Source organism: Oncorhynchus keta, unplaced genomic scaffold (assembly GCF_023373465.1).
Source record: "Oncorhynchus keta strain PuntledgeMale-10-30-2019 unplaced genomic scaffold, Oket_V2 Un_contig_5926_pilon_pilon, whole genome shotgun sequence".
Classification (NCBI taxonomy): domain Eukaryota; kingdom Metazoa; phylum Chordata; class Actinopteri; order Salmoniformes; family Salmonidae; genus Oncorhynchus; species Oncorhynchus keta.
The window spans coordinates 18,178-30,832 of NW_026288591.1; the positions used below are offsets into that span (position 1 = coordinate 18,178).

The window sequence follows — 12,655 nt, forward strand, 5'->3', positions numbered from 1 at the left end:
AGACCTGGTTCAGCAGATCTGACCTGGTGCTGTCCAATCTGAGTCCTGAATCTGCCTGGGCTGGTGACCTGGTCCAGGAATCTGACCTGGTCAGTCCTGTCTGACCTGGGAGGATCTGACCTGATGCTGTCCTAAATCTGACTTGGTGCTGTCCTGAACCGTGCCCTGTCTGACCTGGTCCTTCCTGGGGACCTCCTGTCCCTAACCTGGTGCTGTCCCGGACCTGGTGCTGTCCTGAATCTGACCTGGTGAACCTGGCCTGGTCCTGTCCTGATTCTGACCTGGTCCTTGAACATGACTGTCCAACTGGTTTACTGTCTGTTCTACTGATGTCCTCCTCCATCAGGTTTGCCTGTCCGTCTGTCAACATGTCCGTCCATCTGAATTAGCTCATCAGTCAACCTCTCCTGTGTAGTTTCTGTGTATAATCTTAGCTGTGTGTTCTTCATGTGTTGTCAGCAGGTTGCTAAACAGGGGGCGGAGATTTCACAGGCAACAATCAGAACATGACAAGCAGGAACGTCTGTGGGAAGCATGACAGGGCTTGACCGTGGTTCAGTTCCTGGGGGACTCCGTCCTCATCCCGGCCGGGCGCTGCACCAGGTACCTCTGGTAGATTTAGTTTGAACATGGCAACATGGTAGCACAACATGCAACACACAACATGACAACAACACAACATGACAACACATGACAACAACACAACATGACAACAACATGGTAGCAACAACATGGTAGCAACATGGCAACAACACAACATGACAACAACACAACATGACAACACATGGCAACAACACAACATGACAACAACATGGTAGCAACACATGGCAACAACACAACATGACAACAACACAACATGACAACACATGACAACAACACAACATGACAACAACATGGTAGCAACACATGGCAACAACACAACATGACAACAAACAACATGACAACACATGACAACAACACAACATGACAAACATGGTAACAACACAACATGACACACAACATGACAACACATGGCAACAACACAACATGACAACAACATGGTAGCAACATGGCAACAACACAACATGACAACAACATGGTAGCAACACATGGCAACAACACAACATGACAACAACATGGTAGCCACATGGCAACAACACAACATGACAACAACATGGTAACAACACATGGCAACAACACAACATGACAACAACACAACATGACAACACATGACAACAACATGGTTGACTCTGCTGTCTCTGTCCCCTTGGGTTCCCAGGACTGACAACCACTGATACAGTAGACATGACTCTGCTGTCTCTGTCCCCTTGGGTTCCCCAGGACCAGGACTGACAACCACTGATACAGTAGACATGACTCTGCTGTCTCTGTCCCCTTGGGTTCCCCAGGACTGACAACCACTGATACAGTAGACATGACTCTGCTGTCTCTGTCCCCTTGGGTTCCCCAGGACTGACAACCACTGATACAGTAGACATGGCTCTGCTGTCTCTGTCCCCTTGGGTTCCCCAGGACTGACAACCACTGATACAGTAGACATGGCTCTGCTGTCTCTGTCCCCTTGGGTTCCCCAGGACCAGGACTCACAACCACTGATACAGTAGACATGGCTCTGCTGTCTCTGTCCCCTTGGGTTCCCCAGGACCAGGACTGACAACCACTGATACAGTAGACATGACTCTGCTGTCTCTGTCCCCTTGGGTTCCCCAGGACTGACAACCACTGATACAGTAGACATGACTCTGCTGTCTCTGTCCCCTTGGGTTCCCCAGGACCAGGACTGACAACCACTGATACAGTAGACATGACTCTGCTGTCTCTGTCCCCTTGGGTTCCCCAGGACTGACAACCACAGATACAGTAGACATGACTCTGCTGTCTCTGTCCCCTTGGGTTCCCCAGGACCAGGACTGACAACCACTGAAACCTGATCACATATCCCCTTAGCACCTGTCCCACCTTGTGATGGCCTCATGTTATACTTCTCTCTCTGTCTTTACGTCTCTCTCTCTCTGACCCAATTTCCCTCTCTTTCGGTCTCTCTCTCCCTCTTCTTATCTTGTTTCTGTTGTCTGCTGTACCAGTATAGTAGATGTCCAGATTGCCTTGTAGGTGTTATATTGAACTAGTCAGATAAGAGGAGAGCCTACTGCCACTCTGCTCTGTTCTGTTGGAACTCACTGCCTTCTAGTGATACATGTTCTCAATCCTCTCTCCCCTTCTCTTTCTCTCCCCCTCCCTCCCCTCCCTCTCTCTCCCCCGCCCTCCCCCTCTCTCCCCTCCCTCTCTCCACTTCTTTCTCTCCCCTCCCCTCTCCCCCTTTCTCTCCACTTCTTTCTCCCCCTCCCCTCTCCCCCCTTCTCTCTCCTCTCCCCTTCTCTCTCCTCTCCCCCTTCTCTCTCCTCTCCCCCTTCTCTCTCCTCTCCCCCTTCTCTCTCCTCTCCCCCTTCTCTCTCTCTCCCCCCTTCTCTCTCCTCTCCCCTTCTCTCTCTCCCCCTTCTCTCTCCTCTCCCCTTCTCTCTCCTCTCCCCCTTCTCTCTCTCCCCCTTCTCTCTCCTCTCCCCCTTCTCTCTCTCTCCCCCTTCTCTCTCTCCCCCTTCTCTCTCTCTCTCCCCCTTCTCTCTCCTCTCCCCTTCTCTCTCTCTCCCCCTTCTCTCTCTCTCCCCCCTTCTCTCTCCTCTCCCCTCTCTCTCTCTCTCCCCCCTTCTCTCTCCTCTCCCCCTTCTCTCTCTCTCTCCCCCCTCTCTCTCTCTCTCCCCCTTCTCTCTCTCTCTCCCCCCTTCTCTCTCTCTCCCCCCTTCTCTCTCCTCTCCCCCCTTCTCTCTCCTCTCCCCCTTCTCTCTCCTCTCCCCCCTTCTCTCTCTCTCCCCCTTCTCTCTCCTCTCCCCCTTCTCTCTCCTCTCCCCCTCCCCCTCTGACAGGTGCAGAACCTTCACAGTTGTGTCCAGGTGATAAATGACTTTGTGTCTCCAGAGCATGTATTCCACTCCTTCCACCTGACACAGGAACTGAGATCCTCCAGAGAAGAGCCCAACTACGAAGATAAACTACAGGTGGGTTTGCTGTGACGAACCCTGTCGTCTCCTGTTCTCATCTCAATGCGTTTCCCTTTAAAGTGACATTGATACATCCATATTAGGACTTAAAATTAACTACTTTTTTGTTTGAATCACAGAATGCCCTTTTAATGTTCTCTACATACAGGGCCTTCAGAAATGATTCACACCCCTGGACTTTTCCACATTTTGTTGTTACAGCCTGAATTTAAAATTGATTCAATTGAGATTTTGTGTCAAAATACTCCATAATACTTCATCATTTTAAACACAGATTCAACCACAAAGAACATGGAGGTTTTCCATTGCCTCAGGAAGAAGGGCACCTATTGGTAGATGGGAAAATACATTGTATATCATGGAGCATGGTGAAATGATTTGGGTGGTGTATCAATAAACCCAGTCACTACCAAGATACAGGCGTCCTTACTAACTTAGTTGCTGGAGAAGAAGGAAACCGCTCAGGGATTTTACCATGAGGTCAATGGTGACTTTAAAACAGTTACAGAGTTTAATGGCTGTGATGGGAGAAAACTGAGGATGGATCCACAACATAGTAGTTACTCCACAATACTAACCTAAAAGACAGAGTGAAAAGAAGGAAGCCTGTACAGAATACAAATATTCGAAAACATGCATCCTGTTTGCAACAAGGCACTAAAGAAATACTGCAAAGAAATTAACTTTATGTCCTGAATACAAAGCGTTATTTTTGGTGCAAATCCAACACATCACTGAGTAACACTCTTCATATTTTCATGCATTGTGGTGGCTGCGTCATGTTAGGGGTATGCTTGTCATCGGGAAGGACTAGGGAGTTTTTCAGGATAAAAAAAATAAATAAATGAAATTGAGCTAAGCACAGGCGAAAACCTGGTTGTCTGCTTTCCACCAGACAGTGGGAGATGAATTCGCCTTTTAGCAGGACAATCATCTAAAACACAAGGCCAAATCTACACTGGAGTTGCCAAGACAACATTGAATGTTCCTGACTTGCCTACTTAGAGTTTTGACTTAAATCTACGGCAAGACCTGAAAATGGATGTCTGACAATGATCAACAACTCATTTGACAGAGCAAGAATAATGGGCCAATGTTACATAAATCAGGTTTGGAAACCTCTCAGGGAATTACCCAGAAAGACTCTCTGCTCTGATCGCTGCCAAAGGTGATTCTACCGAGTATTGACTCAGGGGGTGTTGACACTTATGTAAATGAGATTTCTGTATTTCATTTTTAATACATTTGCAGAAATTCCTAAAAACATATTTTCACTGTAACATGGTGGGGTATTGTGTGTAGATGAGTGAGAATCCATTTTGAATTCAGGCCTGTAACACAACAGAATGTGGATAAGTCGAGGGGTTTGAATATTTTCTGAAGGCGGTGGACATAGTATCACCACGGTACAAAACAGAGACGAGTACAACGAAGGAGCTCTCTTCTGGGAGTGAAGGAGAAACAGGCTTTGTGTCTGTAATAAAACTCAAAACAGAGACAAGTACAACGAAGGAGTTCTCTTCTGGGAGCTCTTCAGGGGACCAGGACAGGGGTACAGGGGACCAGGACAGGGGTACAGGGGACCAGGACAGGGGTACAGGGGACCAGGACAGGGGTACAGGGGACCAGGACAGGGGTACAGGGGACCAGGACAGGGGTACAGGGGACCAGGACAGGGGTACAGGGGACCAGGACAGGGGTACAGGGATACAGGGGACCAGGACAGGGGTACAGGGGACCAGGACAGGGGAACAGGACAGGGGTACAGGGGACCAGGACAGGGGTACAGGGGACCAGGACAGGGTCTTGGGTCAAACTGTATATATATATATGAGATATATAACAGGTTATGACGCTGGGTGTCCAGTAAAAGTGGTAACCAATATTCTTGGTTCTGGAAAATATATTTCACAGCAGTAAAGTGGTAACCAATCACAGCGGTTTTGAGAATTGTGTCTTATTTTGTTACAACCTGAAATTAGACAAACTTAGTTTTAGCAACCAGGAAATGGAGGAGCAATTTCTGCAAAGTGCAACTTTATTTATTTAACTATTGGGCCAATAAAGGTGTACGTATATTTTAAAGTATCTCTCCCTCCTGTTTAACCTCTCCTCTCTGTCCTCTCCCTCTCTCCATCTCTCTCTCTGTCTCTCCCTCATCTCCATCTCTCTCTGTCTCTCCCTCCTGTTTAACCTCTCCTCTCTGTCTCTCCCTCCTCTCCATCTCTCTCTGTCCCTCCCTCCGGTTTAACCTCTCCTCTCTGTCCTCTCCGTCTCTCTCTCTCTCCTCTCTGTCTCTCCCTCATCTCCATCTCTCTCTCTGTCTCTCCCTCCTGTTTAACCTCTCCTCTCTGTCTCTCCCTCCTGTTTAACCTCTCCTCTCTGTCTCTCCCTCCTGTTTAACCTCTCCTCTCTCTCTCCCTCCTGTTTAACCTCTCCTCTCTGTCTCTCCCTCCTGTTTAACCTCTCCTCTCTGTCTCTCCCTCCTGTTTAACCTCTCCTCTCTCTCTCTCCCTCCTGTTTGACCTCTCCTCTCTGTCTCTCCCTCCTGTTTAACCTCTCCTCTCTGTCCTCTGTCTCTCTCTCTCTATCTCTCCTCTCCCTCCTGTTTAACCTCTCCTCTCCTCTCTCTCCCTCCTGTTTAACCTCTCCTCTCTCTCTCTCCCTCCTGTTTAACCTCTCCTCTCTGTCTCTCCCTCCTGTTTAACCCCTCCTCTCCTCTCTCTCCCTCCTGTTTAACCCCTCCTCTCTGTCCTCTCCCTCCTGTTTAACCTCTCCTCTCTCTCTCCCTCCTGTTTAACCTCTCCTCTCTGTCCTCTCCCTCCTGTTTAACCTCTCCTCTCTCTCCCTCCTGTTTAACCCCTCCTCTCCTCTCTCTCCCTCCTGTTTAACCCCTCCTCTCTGTCCTCTCCCTCCTGTTTAACCTCTCCTCTCTCTCTCCCTCCTGTTTAACCTCTCCTCTCTGTCCTCTCCCTCCTGTTTAACCTCTCCTCTCTCTCTCCCTCCTGTTTAACCTCTCCTCTCTGTCCTCTCCCTCCTGTTTAACCTCTCCTCTCTCTCCCTCCTGTTTAACCTCTCCTCTCTGTCTTCTACCCAGGTAAAGAACATCTTGTTCCACTCTGTGAAGGATGCATTGACGTCGCTGAGGAGGTACAGCCAGGAGGAGGAAGAGAATTCCTGACCCGCAGTCCCCCTGGCTCCTCCCTCTCTGGCTCCTCCCTCTCTGGCTCCTCCCTCTATGGCTCCTCCCTCTCTGGCTCCTCCCTCTCTGGCGCCTCCCTCTCTGGCGCCTCCCTCTCTGAGACATCTTCCTTCAGCCTGGAACAGATATATATATACACACTGACACTAACTACAACAGCAGAACACACTACAACACACTAGAACTACATGTTACTGACCAGCATCACTACCCAGCATCAGGATACTGACCACAGCAGCATCACTACCCAGCATCAGGATACTGACCACAGCAGCTTCGCTACCCAGCATCAGGATACTGACCACAGCAGCATCACCACCCAGCATCAGGATACTGACCACAGCAGCATCACCACCCAGCATCAGGATACTGACCACAGCAGCATCACCACCCAGCATCAGGATACTGACCACAGCAGCATCACCACCCAGCATCAGGATACTGACCACAGCAGCTTCGCTACCCAGCATCAGGATACTGACCACAGCAGCATCACCACCCAGCATCAGGATACTGACCACAGCAGCATCACCACCCAGCATCAGGATACTGACCACAGCAGCATCGCTACCACAGCATCAGGATACTAACCACAGCAGCATCACTACCCAGCATCAGGATACTAACCACAGCAGCATCGCTACCACAGCATCAGGAGAACTGAGTTCAGTAGAATCTGGTCTCACAGCTCTGACTGCTGTTCTGGAACCTTCTGTTCTCTGTTTGTTTAGTTCATGTTTTTCTTTCAAACTGTTGTATTTTGTTTCTGTGAAAATGATGTATTTATTTTATAGGAGTTGTAAATGCGATGATGTTCTAGATGAAATGTAAATGTGACTTGTACAGTTAGCTAAATGATGAGTTGTGAGACGGATGCCGTTTCCTACATTGAGACAGTTACTGTGAGAGGAAACAGACTTCAGCTGTCGCCGAGAACTCTGGGAGTCGCTGCTGAATTCGTCCTCATGCCATATCTTTTAAAAACCAACTGCCAAACTATTGTATGAAACCGTGTACAGTTGTATTGTGTAAAAAAAAGACGAAATGAAAAATACACTTCAGCATTTTATTAAGAAGTATTCACTGTAAAATGGAGACATTTACACACAAAAAATAATTTATTCAAATTTTGACGTTTAAACGATAACAATTGTGTAAATATATACATATATACATTCACTGATGTATTTTTTAAAACATGGCTTGCTTCAATTTGTAATTTTAAAAGTGCAGGTGTTATATGCTTTGTACATTGAAGTTCAAAGGGGTTTTACATTTTCCATTAAAATGGATTCATCAAAATATGTCTGTGCTGTGTCTTAATGCAGGTATTCCCATACTGGGGTGTCTTAATGCAGGTATTCCCAAACTGGGGTGTCTTAATGCAGGTATTCCCAAACTGGGGTGTCTTAATGCAGGTATTCCCAAACTGGGGTGTCTTATTGCAGGTATTCCCAAACTGGGGTGTCTTATTGCAGGTATTCCCAAACTGGGGTGTCTTAATGCAGGTATTCCCATACTGGGGTGTGTCTTATTGCAGGTATTCCCAAACTGGGGTGTCTTAATGCAGGTATTCCCAAACTGGGGTGTCTTAATGCAGGTATTCCCAAACTGGGGTGTCTTAATGCAGGTATTCCCAAACTGGGGTGTCTTAATGCAGGTATTCCCAAACTGGGGGGTGTCTTAATGCAGGTATTCCCAAACTGGGGTGTCTTATTGCAGGTATTCCCAAACTGGGGTGTCTTATTGCAGGTATTCCCAAACTGGGGGTGTCTTAATGCAGGTATTCCCAAACTGGGGGGTGTCTTATTGCAGGTATTCCCAAACTGGGGGTCTTGTCAGGTATTCCCAAACTGGGGTGTCTTAATGCAGGTATTCCCAAACTGGGGTGTCTTAATGCAGGTATTCCCATACTGGGGTGTCTTATTGCAGGTATTCCCAAACTGGGGTGTCTTAATGCAGGTATTCCCAAACTGGGGTGTCTTAATGCAGGTATTCCCAAACTGGGGTGTCTTATTGCAGGTATTCCCAAACTGGGGTGTCTTAGTGCAGGTATTCCCAAACTGGGGTGTCTTATTGCAGGTATTCCCAAACTGGGGTGTGTCTTATTGCAGGTATTCCCAAACTGGGGGTGTCTTATTGCAGGTATTCCCAAACTGGGGTGTGTCAGGTATTCCCAAACTGGGGTGTCTTAATGCAGGTATTCCCAAACTGGGGTGTCTTATTGCAGGTATTCCCAAACTGGGGTGTCTTATTGCAGGTATTCCCAAACTGGGGTATGTCTGTGCTGTGTCTTATTGCAGGTATTCCCATACTGGGGTGTGTCTGTGCTGTGTCTTATTGCAGGTATTCCCAAACTGGGGTTTGTCTGTACTGTGTCTTATTGCAGGTATTCCCAAACTGGGGTTTGTCTGTACTGTGTCTTATTGCAGGTATTCCCATACTGGGGTGTGTCTTATTGCAGGTATTCCCAAACTGGGGTGTGTCTGTGCTGTGTCTTATTGCAGGTATTCCCATACTGGGGTGTGTCTTATTGCAGGTATTCCCATACTGGGGTGTGTCTTATTGCAGGTATTCCCATACTGGGGTGTGTCTTATTGCAGGTATTCCCATACTGGGGTGTGTCTTATTGCAGGTATTCCCATACTGGGGTGTGTCTTATTGCAGGTATTCCCATACTGGGGTGTGTCTTATTGCAGGTATTCCCAAACTGGGGTTTGTCTGTGCTGTGTCTTATTGCAGGTATTCCCATACTGGGGTATGTCTTATTGCAGGTATTCCCATACTGGGGTATGTCTGTGCTGTGTCTTATTGCAGGTATTCCCAAATACTGTCTGGGTGTATTGTCAGGTATTCCCATACTGGGGTATGTCTGTGCTGTGTCTTATTGCAGGTATTCCCAAACTGGGGTTTGTCTGTGCTGTGTCTTATTGCAGGTATTCCCAAACTGGGGTATGTCTGTGCTGTGTCTTATTGCAGGTATTCCCACTGCAGGTATTGTCTGGGTTTGTGTGTCTTATTGCAGGTATTCCCATACTGGGGTATGTCTGTGCTGTGTCTTATTGCAGGTATTCCCAAACTGGGGTTTGTCTGTGCTGTGTCTTATTGCAGGGTATTCCCAAACTGGGGTGTGTCTATTGCAGGTATGTCTGTGCTGTGTCTTATTGCAGGTATTCCCATACTGGGGTATGTCTGTGCTGTGTCTTATTGCAGGTATTCCCATACTGGGGTTTGTCTGTGCTGTGTCTTATTGCAGGTATTCCCAAACTGGGGTATGTCTGTGCTGTGTCTTAATGCAGGTATTCCCAAACTGGGGTATGTCTTATTGCAGGTATTCCCAAACTGGGGTGTCTTATTGCAGGTATTCCCAAACTGGGCTGTGTCTTATTGCAGGTATTCCCAAACTGGGCTGTGTCTTATTGCAGGTATTCCCAAACTGGGCTGTGTCTTAATGCAGGTATTCCCATACTGGGGTGTGTCTGTGCTGTGTCTTATTGCAGGTATTCCCAAACTGGGGTGTCTTATTGCAGGTATTCCCAAACTGGGGTATGTCAAATGAAAATGTGATTTATATTTAAAAACAGTCCATTAACAGATGAATTCTGAAGTTTACATACACTTTAGCCAAATACATTTGAACTCAGTTTTTCACAATTCCTGACATTTAATCCTGGTAAAAAAAAATCCCTGTTTTAGGTCAGTTAGGATCACCACTTTATTTTAAGAATGTGAAATGTCAGAATAATAGCAGAGAGAATTATTTATTTCATCACGTTCCCAGTGGGTCAGAAGTCTACATACACTCAATTAGTATTTGGTAGCTTTGCCTTTAAATTGTTTAACTTGGGTCAAATGTTTCATGTAGCCTTCCACAAGCTTCCCACAATAAGTTGGGTGAATTTTGTCCCATTCCTACTGACAAGAGCTGGTGTAACTGAGTCAGGTTTGTGGGCCTCCTTGCTCGAACACGGGAAATGGGGTAGGCTTGGGCTAGTTGCTGTGGGGGGGTGCAGAGCTGTTGGCGGGGTAGGCTTGGGCTAGTTGCTGTGGGGGGTTGCAGAGCTGTTGGCCGGGGTAGGGGTAGGCTTGGGCAAGTTGCTGTGGGGGGGTGCAGAGCTGTTGGCCGGGGTAGGGGTAGGCTTGGGTCAGTTGCTGTGGGGGGTGCAGAGCTGTTGGCCGGGGTAGGGGTAGGCTTGGGCAAGTTGCTGTGGGGGTTGCAGAGCTGTTGGCCGGGGTAGGGGTAGGCTTGGGCAAGTTGCTGTGGGGGGGTGCAGAGCTGTTGGCCGGGGTAGGGGTAGGCTTGGGTCAGTTGCTGTGGGGGGGTGCAGAGCTGTTGGCCGGGGTAGGGGTAGGCTTGGGCAAGTTGCTGTGGGGGGTTGCAGAGCTGTTGGCCGGGGTAGGGGTAGGCTTGGGCAAGTTGCTGTGGGGGTGCAGAGCTGTTGGCCGGGGTAGGGGTAGGGGGTAGGGGTAGGCTTGGGCAAGTTGCTGTGGGGGGGTGCAGAGCTGTTGGCCGGGGTAGGGGTAGGCTTGGGCAAGTTGCTGTGGGGGGGTGCAGAGTTGTTGGCCGGGGTTGGGGTAGGCTTTGGGCCAGCTGCTGTGGGGGGGTGCAGAACTGTTGGCCGGGGTAGGGGTAGGCTTTGGGCCAGCTGCTGTGGGGGGGTAGGCTTTGGGCCAGTTGCTGTGGGGGGGTGCAGAGCTGTTGGCCGGAGTAGGGGTAGGCTTTGGGCCAGCTGCTGTGGGGGGACAGAGCTGTTGGCCGGAGTAGGGGTACAGAGCTGTTGGCCGGAGTAGGGGTACAGAGCTGTTGGCCGGAGTAGGGGTACAGAGCTGTTGGCCGGGGGAGGGGTACAGAGCTGTTGGCCGGGGTAGGGGTACAGAGCTGTTGGCCGGAGTAGGGGTACAGAGCTGTTGGCCGGAGTAGGGGTACAGAGCTGTTGGCGGGTAGGGGTACAAAGCTGTTGGCCGGAGTAGGGGTACAGAGCTGTTGGCCGGAGTAGGGGTACAGAGCTGTTGGCCGGAGTAGGGGTACAGAGCTGTTGGCCGGAGTAGGGGTACAGAGCTGTTGGCCGGAGTAGGGGTACAGAGCTGTTGGCCGGGGTAGGGGTACAGAGCTGTTGGCCGGGGTAGGGGTACAGAGCTGTTGGCCGGAGTAGGGGTACAGAGCTGTTGGCCGGAGTAGGGGTACAGAGCTGTTGGCCGGAGTAGGGGTACAGAGCTGTTGGCCGGAGTAGGGGTACAGAGCTGTTGGCCGGAGTAGGGGTACAGAGCTGTTGGCCGGAGTAGGGGTACAGAGCTGTTGGCCGGAGTAGGGGTACAGAGCTGTTGGCCGGAGTAGGGGTACAGAGCTGTTGGCCGGAGTAGGGGTACAGAGCTGTTGGCCGGAGTAGGGGTACAGAGCTGTTGGCCGGGGTAGGGGTACAGAGCTGTTGGCCGGGGTAGGGGTACAGAGCTGTTGGCCGGAGTAGGGGTACAGAGCTGTTGGCCGGAGTACGGGTACAGAGCTGTTGGCCGGAGTAGGGGTACAGAGCTGTTGGCCGGAGTAGGGGTACAGAGCTGTTGGCCGGGGTAGGGTACAGAGCTGTTGGCCGGGGTAGGGGTACAGAGCTGTTGGCCGGAGTAGGGGTACAGAGCTGTTGGCCGGAGTAGGGGTACAGAGCTGTTGGCCGGGTAGGGGTACAGAGCTGTTGGCCGGAGTAGGGGTACAGAGCTGTTGGCCGGGTAGGGGGTACAGAGCTGAGTAGGGGTACAGAGCTGTTGGCCGGAGTAGGGGTACAGAGCTGTTGGCCGGAGTAGGGGTACAGAGCTGTTGGCCGGGGTAGGGGTACAGAGCTGTTGGCCGGAGTAGGGGTACAGAGCTGTTGGCCGGAGTAGGGGTACAGAGCTGTTGGCCGGAGTAGGGGTACAGAGCTGTTGGCCGGAGTAGGGGTACAGAGCTGTTGGCCGGAGTAGGGGTACAGAGCTGTTGGCCGGAGTAGGGGTACAGAGCTGTTGGCCGGAGTAGGGGTACAGAGCTGTTGGCGGAGTAGGGGTACAGAGCTGTTGGCCGGGGTAGGGTACAGAGCTGTTGGCCGGAGTAGGGGTACAGAGCTGTTGGCCGGAGTAGGGGTACAGAGCTGTTGGCCGGAGTAGGGGTACAGAGCTGTTGGCCGGAGTAGGGGTACAGAGCTGTTGGCCGGAGTAGGGGTACAGAGCTGTTGGCCGGAGTAGGGGTACAGAGCTGTTGGCCGGAGTAGGGGTACAGAGCTGTTGGCCGGAGTAGGGGTACAGAGCTGTTGGCCGGAGTAGGGGTACAGAGCTGTTGGCCGGAGTAGGGGTACAGAGCTGTTGGCCGGGGTAGGGGTACAGAGCTGTTGGCCGGGGTAGGGGTACAGAGCTGTTGGCCGGAGTAGGGGTACAG

The 12,655-nt window shown here is 50.3% G+C and overlaps 2 long non-coding RNA genes across 5 annotated transcripts; one reads left to right on the forward strand and one right to left on the reverse strand.

The window, feature by feature from the left end:
- Positions 1-538: 538 nt before the first annotated feature.
- LOC127925616 (uncharacterized) lies at positions 539-8,443 on the forward strand. Of its 4 annotated transcripts, none has more exons than XR_008121600.1 (5): positions 539-603; positions 2,922-3,053; positions 6,154-7,766; positions 7,799-7,918; positions 8,101-8,115. It is a non-coding gene; the product is annotated as an uncharacterized LOC127925616 (long non-coding RNA). The 4 variants fall into 4 exon arrangements; XR_008121599.1 differs by having other exon boundaries at positions 6,154-7,676; XR_008121601.1 differs by lacking the exon at positions 8,101-8,115 and adding an exon at positions 8,429-8,443 and having other exon boundaries at positions 6,154-7,918.
- On the reverse strand, positions 4,864-6,147 carry LOC127925617 (uncharacterized). The gene is made up of 3 exons (XR_008121602.1): positions 5,981-6,147; positions 5,829-5,889; positions 4,864-5,489 (listed from the first exon to the last, which is right to left on the reverse strand). It is a non-coding gene; the product is annotated as an uncharacterized LOC127925617 (long non-coding RNA).
- Positions 8,444-12,655: the final 4,212 nt, after the last annotated feature.